Here is an 8,011-nt window from a genome sequence, read left to right as displayed (position 1 = left end):
GCGGTGCCCATCCATCCTGAGTTAGTATGTCTGGGTTCAGACGACACAACCCATGGTTCAACAGCAATCCACAGTTCAATGGCAACCTACACCCAACCCATAGTCAACCACTGAGTGTGTGTGAGTTATCATGTTGTCTGAACCCAGTCAATGGTGGGACTCTCACGATCGCAGGGGGAAACTTGCAATACGGGGTGTTTCCACTGGCCCTGCGTGTGCTGCTGGCAGACCTGGTATTTGCTTAATTACCCGCACCATGTTCTGGGTTGCCATGTCATCTCTGAACACATCATGTGGCATGGTGGGAGTGGCTTCTAACCCACCCCACAACCCCTACTATGAGCCATCATTTGTGGGATGGGTTAGAAGCCACCCTCCACACATGCCAGGTTTGGACAACATGGCAACCTACTCTGCAGGTAATTAAGCAAATGCCGGGCATGTGCGGGGGTGGGGAACAACTCATACTGTGTGGTTTCGCACGCTGATCATGTGAACCCGGCCACTGTCTTTCGCTGATGTGCAGGACTATATCTCTGTATCTGTAAAACACTGCACAAAAAGAAACGTATCTTTTGTTTGTTACATTTGTATCCTGCCTTTCCTCAAGAAGCCCATGGCAGTGTACATGACGCTCCTCCTCGCCATTTTGTCCTCACAACAACCCTGTGAGATAGGTTAGGCTAACACTCAGCAACTGGCCCAATGAGCTTCACCCAGTGAGCTTCAGGGCAGAGTGGGGACTAGAACCCGGACCTCCCGAGTCCCAGTCCAACACTAAGCACTACACCATACTGGTTCTTGAATCTTTTGTAACCATGCATATGGACACATCAAGATTGTCTGGGCACCGTTTTATCATTGGGTACACACACACCGGTAACACAGAGGGGCGAAATGTGCTCTGGCTGCCAGTAGGTGCTTCAGTTCACTTAGATGTGCTGATGGATCAACATTAAAGCCTTTTTCCCTGAGCCCCACGTACCTGAGATGGCCGTGCCCAGAACCATCCCCTGTGCCAGGCTTGGCCTTCTTCGCAGGCTCTCTTGCACTCCTGCTGTCTTATTTATTGATTTATGCTACTGTTATACTGCTGAACATCCTGAGCTCTCTAAGCAGTTCGCAACATGATACATCAAAGGAGCCACAACTGTGGCTCCCAGTTAAGGCTCCAACATTTGAAAATGCATTCAGCCGCTGTGACAGGGAAACGGGTGGGCGCGTCGTTCTAACCTTCATAAAAGCAAAAGGGTTCCACCAGCCTCCCTGAAATTTACATGTACCAGAAGGAAATGTTGGTTTTACATAACCTGGAAACTTCAGGAGGATTGATTAGCGACTGAGGGAGAAAGGGCAGTTTAACGGGAAAAAGAAAAACACATCTTGCTTACTCAAAAGTGTTTTTAAAAATCATGTTGGTGACCTTTTGTGCTCATGATTTGTGAAAAAATTATAGCCTACTCACTTAAAACATTGATGGGGCCCTGTTTGTCCTTTACTGCAGTTGGTGGAATGGGATTTCTTTTTTAAAAATTCAATTTATTTCTTTTTAAAAATAATTTTATTTGTACACTGAGAGCCAGTGGGACTCTCCTAAGGATGAGCAGCCACAGATGGAGTCTCTCCCTCCCACCGCCTAACAGCTGATTCAGGAGGGGCGGGGGAAGGGGGACATGGCGCCATTGCGGGCCCTTCCCGCCTTCTCCCAGGGCTGCGGAGGGATGACTGCCTTAGGGAGCCCCGTGTCTCAGAGATGCCTTTCCATCTGAATGATCAGACAGAAATAAACACAACTGGAGCAAGTCCTCTCAGGTTATATATCCTCGTTTTCTGCCAGGAAGTAAACAGAACAACCTCCCCTCAGGGTTACACAATTGTCCATTCTTATTGGCCTTCCTTCCATTTGGCCTTTGGTCTGGCTGGTTCTCTTTTCCATCTCTTCAGCTCATTTTTAAATGGTTTGTATTTGTTTTAGAGAGCAATCCTATGGCCCCTAGACAGTGTCTGGGGGGCCCTGGGATTCTTCGGATTCCTGGATCTGAGGCAGACAGCACTTCGACCTTGGGCCCAGGGGTCCACGCTCTGGCTAGGCTAACTTAGGGAGGGAGATCCCACCCCTCGCGTGATGCTTCCCTGCATAGCCTCTCACGCATCACTAACCAGTTCGACCGTCTGAGCTCCGCCCCGATGTTTCTCTCTTAGCTCTGTATCTCCGCCTCGCGTCTCTTAGGTCACAGTCCTCAAGCCCCTCCTCCTCCTGCTCACTGCTTCTCACAGAGGGGGGTAAGGAGGAAGCTTCGTGCCCGGCCATCTGGGAGTTGGTAACCTGAGAAGCACCCCTACCCATATCTGACCTGGCTTGTGAAAAAGCCTCCCCCAGGTCTGGCAGCTCCTCTTCTGAATCTGAGCTGCTAACTATCTCCCTGAGCTCAGAATCCATCCGGACAGTTACCCAATTCCAAAATTAATTTCTTTTCAGTTAATCAAAATGTCATGGGGAGGGGGAGAATTCATTACAGGGAGCCTGTTTTTGACGGCTTCCCATGGCAGATAGAAGATGAAGCCCATCTCTCTCTGTGTAAAAGGACAGGTTGCTTTCCTGTAATGGTGGTTCTTTGAGTGGTCATCTGTACATTCACACACATGGGCTCTGCACCTGCATGGAGCCTTATTTCGGGAAGCTTCTAAGAGATTTTCAGCAGGGACCCCCCCCCCCAACTGCGCATGTCCCTAGTGGATTCCCACCTATTCCCCCAGTTCCAATGAGACCCCATTGTGGCCTCAGAACTGAGGTGGTGCCGATAGCCATTCAAGCATCAACACCAAAGTGAGGACGGTGGGTGGGTTGTGTGAATCCACAGATGACCCCTCGAAGAACCACAGTTACAGGTAAGCAACCTGTCCTTCTTCCTAGTCTCTGTCCATCACACATAAGGGTGACTAGTGAGCTAGCTCACTTACCGGAGGTGGGTCCATGCCCTACTGAAGTACTGAAGACAGTACAGCTCACCCCAAAGGAAAATCAGCTCGTGATTGAATGTCTAGGCGGTAATGCTAGTTGACCATGTAGCAGCACGGTAGAGGACAAAGAGACAGAGATTGCCGGGAGTCCTGCATGAGGGACTTATAAAAAGCCAAGGCTCGCCTGATGTGTAACATGTGTAGTCTTGACTCTTAAGTCTGACATGGGAGATGGAAAAAAGGCTGATTGAACGATGTCTTGATTTACACGAAACTCAGACTCCACCTTTGGCACCACATCTGATGCTCAGACACCACAATGAAGAACATTCTGTTTCAGGTCTTGTGAAATGATATGGAAGTTCTGTCACTGGTATTTGATTTGCACATCCATTCATACATCCAAGTCATTGGCCAGGTTTGCGCAATCAGTGGGGATAACTGCACAGTATGGTTGTTTCACCCACACCCACATGTGCCCACCATTTGCTTAATTACCTGCGCCCTGTCATGGGTTGCCTTCTCGTCCAAACCTGGTGTGGGGCATGGCAGGGATGGTTTCTAATCCACCTCACAAACCATGGCTTGTAGGAGGGGTTGTGTGTGGGTTAGAAGCCAGCCCCTGACACCGTGTGGTAATGAAGCAAATGGTGGGCATGCATGGGGGCAGGGGAAACAAACCACACTGCGTGGTTTCCATACTGCGAACTAGGGATGTCAGAGAATTTCGCCACGAATCTCGGGGAGGCCGAATGCCAGCGCATTCGGCCCCCCGAAATTGGTGGCGAAACAGTCTGCCCCCCCGCCCCCCCTGGGATGGGACTTACCTTGAGCGAATCCTCCTGGTGGCGGCGGCTCCGGTGGCGGTTCGGCGGCGGCGGCGGCCGGTCTTCCGACCGGCTGCCGCCACTGCCATTTCCAGTAAAAAAAAAAAACAAACAAAAACACGTGATAGGCTACGTAAAGATTTACATAGCCTATCACGGCTAGATTTTTTAAAAATACCATGATAGGCTACGTAAATGTTTATGTAGCCTATCACAGCTGAGTAAAAAACAAAAACAAAAAACCACGCGTACGCAAATGGCGGCACCCATGGGCGCCGCCATTTGTGTTCCTTATTATGGCACGTCTAGTCTATGTAAACATTTATGTAGACTACGGCGAAAATAAGGGGAACGCAAATAGACTAGACGTGCCAAAATAAGGAACGCAAATGGTGGCGCCCATGGGCGCCGCCACTTGCATACGCGCGGTTGTTTTTTTTGTTTTTGTTTTACTCAGCCATGATAGGCTATGTAAACATTTACGTAGCCTATCACGGCTGACTGCAGGGACGCAAACGGCGGTGGCTATGGCTGCCGCCATTTGCAGCCTGGCCAGCCAGGATTCGGGGGTGGAGGGAGGGAGCGCCTCCCCCCCGGCCAGGATTTTGGGGGGAGGGACGGAGCGCCTCCCCCCCGGCCAGAATTTTGGGGGGGGGTGATGGAGCGCCTCCCCCTCTGCCAGAATTTCGGGGGGAGGGACGGAGTGCCTCCCCCCCACCGCAAATCAAATTTCGTTCAAGGTAAGTGACTTTCGTACATCCCTACTGCGAACCCGTCCATTGTGATGTTGCACTCAGTAAAGAACAACAAATGCAGCAAGCAAGGAATCGTAGTTTTAAGGAAGATAATTATGGCACCACCGTTTCCATTTATATCCCATCCCATGTGGAAGCACCTCAAACCTCTGATCAAATTCCAACCAAGTACAGTTGCTTATATTTTTACTTACAATCAACCAATCACACACTACCTATATGCTTTATTCAATCATCAACAAAGCTGCTGATTTAAAAGACCAGAAGACAAGGCTACCTCACAGTGGTCCATACTCCACAAAGCCAGGAAATTGGAAGCTAAGGCTGATGCCTCATCTGATGTGCCCCATGATCAGTCATGATGATGTACAATGTCACAAATTGTGCTTGCTTGCAACTTACCCTCCACGCACCCACACTTTTCCTGGGTTTTTCAGTCCAGATTGGGAGGATAGAGTGCCTGGGACCAGCAAAGATGCTCCACATTGTCCTGGTCCTGTCCTGATCCTGCATTGCCTTATGAAGCCTCTGAGCCTTACTGCATTGCTAGAGGAATCCTACTGTGAGGTGACCCATGCCTGTCTGTTGCTTTCACCAGTAGCTTGCAAGATGGGTTGAACAGTGAGAGGGAGCCCTCTTCTTGCACCCCTCGCCATCCTTATATTATTTGTGTTGACACTACAAGGTAAGACTGTATTACATTGTAATTCATGTTTTTTATTCTGGTTTTTCTATTGCACCAACATGAATGAGACAAAGAAATTCATTCAACACCACACCGAGATTTCAACCAGCAGGCATGCTGCAAAGCATCCACCAGAGCAGGCCTACTCAGAAGCAGCAGCGTAATTCCAGATTATGCATATCTTACTTGTAAGAAGTAAGGACAGGACTGCTCAGGAGAAAGTATAGGCATCTCTTTGTATGTAACGATGCCAATGATGATTACAGCCCTTGGAAGCCAGCAGGAACCCTTTGCAACCCCCACTCTTTTCACACACATACACAAAAACACCCCAAACCACAACATCAGTGATAATGATCATAATTAAAATAACGTGTGATATTCTCAGAATCACACAAAAAAGCAGCCTTTGGAATACAGGAACAAATTCACACCTCTGCCTCACCAATCATGGGGTAAAAATGTTTGCCAGCCCTGGTTAAAAAATAATCATACACTGAGTACGTGTAGTTTTACACTTTAAACTCACTTAAATTATAACACAACTATGACTGCAGAAATAAAATGGAGCTTGCTTTTGCTGTCCTGATGCTGAACACATTTACTTCAGAATCAGCATAATTTTCTTGAAGAAAAAAGTAATCTATTTCAAAAATAAATCATTTTTTTTTTAAATTTGTCCATTGTTTAATCTTGTGAGTTCTACCCTTATAAGTTCTACCCTTAAAGATGGCCTAAAAACTCCATTCCAGCAGGCTGTGCTGAGGGAGATAAGAGGGAGAAGCAGCAACATTCCCACTGAAAGGCTGGCTGGGGAATGCTGGGAGTTGTAGAACATATTTCTGCCTAAACATGCCTAGGATTGCATCCTATGTTTTCCCCTCATCCCTCTCAATTCTTTTTTCCTTGTGTGTCATGTCTTTTTAGACTGTAAGCCTGTGGACAGGGGCGGTCTTATTCCCTATCTTTATAAGTCAACTCGGGAGGCTTTTGAGCTAAAAGGCAGAATAAAATGCAATATATAAATGAATAGGCTTGCATGCAATTTCAATCTATATCTCTCACTCAAAAGTGGTTTTGAAAAAAGTGACTGGCAGTCTGGAAGCTTCTGTGATAAAAAATTAATAAAAATTTTTGAACGCATGATACGTCATGCTTCTGATTCTGTTGCACAAAGAATCCTGCGTAACTGGGAAGTTTGCACTTTCTTTTGTTTGAATCTGCAGAAATTGCCCTGAGAAGATGTGAAATTACTGTCCTTATACAGAAATCTCCCTTGTGGACTGTGGGAATGCTGTGGACATCATATACCTCAACTTCAGCAAAGCTTTCAACAAAGTGCCCCTGCCCATGATATCCTAATGAGCAAACTAGTTCAAAGTGGGCTAGATGAAACAGTGATCAGGTGGATCCACAGTTGGCTCCAGAAATGAACTCAAAGAGTGCTTATCAATGGGATCTTCTCCAACTGGGGAGAGGTAACGAGGGGGTACCCTAGGGCTCAGTCCTGGGCCTAGTGCTCTTCAACATTTTTATTAATGACTTGGAGGAGGAGGTGCAGGGAATGCTGATCAAATCTGCAGATGACACAACATTGGGTGGGATAGCTAATACTTTGGAAGACAGAAACAAAATTCAAAGTAGGGATGTACGAAAGTCACTTACCTTTTCGCAGCTTGGATTCGCGGTGGGGGGGAGGTGCTCCGTCCCTCCTCCTGGAATCCTCCATGGGCCAGCTCTGCTCTGCGGCAGCTCCATGGAGCCGCCAGCCAGGGCTGTCTGCAGCCAGAGTTCCAGCCACGGACAGGCTGCTGGGGACGCAAATGGCCACTGTAGCGGCCACCATTTGCGTCTAGTGAAGCTGCCGTGATAGTCTATGTAAGTATTTACATAGCCTATCACGGTAAGCCAAAACATACCCCAAAAAATAGCGTACGCAAATGGCGACAACTACGGCGGCCACCATTTGCGTTCCCTATTTTTAGCCGTTGTAGCCTACGTAAATATTTACGTAGGCTATTACGGCGAAAAAAAGGGGAACGCAAATAGCGTAGTGGGGGCTATTTGCGTTCCTTTTTTTTTCTTCCCGTAATAGCTTACGTAAATATTTATGTAGGCTAAAATGGCTAAAAATAGGGAACGCAAATGGCAGCCACCGTAGCTGCCGCCATTTGTGTACTCTGTTGGATTTTTTTTTTTTTTGGCTTGCCGTGATAGGCTACGTAAATACTTGATAGGCTATGATGAAGAAGTGAAGAAGGGCGGCCGCCATTCGCAAGTCAGCACAGATGGCAGCAGGTAAGTGCTCCGTTTCGTGTGCCTTTCGTGGGTTGGGGGGGCGGGGGCTTCGTTCCACCATGGATTTCGGGGGGCCGAATGCACTGGCATTTGGCCTCACCAAGATCTGTGGTGGAATTCTCTGACATCCCTAATTCAAAGTGATCTTCATAGGCTGGACAGCTGGGCGGAAAACAACAGAATGAAATTTAATAGGAATAAATGCCAAGTTCTGCATCTGGGAAAAAGAAACCAAATGCAGTTACAAGATGGCGGATACTTGGCTCAAGAACACTACAAGTGAGAAGGATCTTAGAATTGTTGTAGATCACAGGCTGAATATGAGCCAACAATGTGATGTGGCTGCAAAACAGGCAAATGCTATTTGGGGCTGTGTTAATGGAAGCATAGCTTCCAAATCCCAGGAAGTACTAGTTCCCCTCTACACAGCACTGGTTAGGCCTCATCTGGAGTAGTGTGTCCAGTTCTGGGTACCACACTTTTAG

Source organism: Heloderma suspectum, chromosome 1 (assembly GCF_057233095.1).
Source record: "Heloderma suspectum isolate Gila_16-S chromosome 1, 16-S_ref, whole genome shotgun sequence".
NCBI classification, from domain to species: Eukaryota; Metazoa; Chordata; class Lepidosauria; order Squamata; family Helodermatidae; genus Heloderma; species Heloderma suspectum.
The sequence above is the reverse complement of the archived record's forward strand: the minus strand, read 5'-3'. Positions refer to the sequence as shown.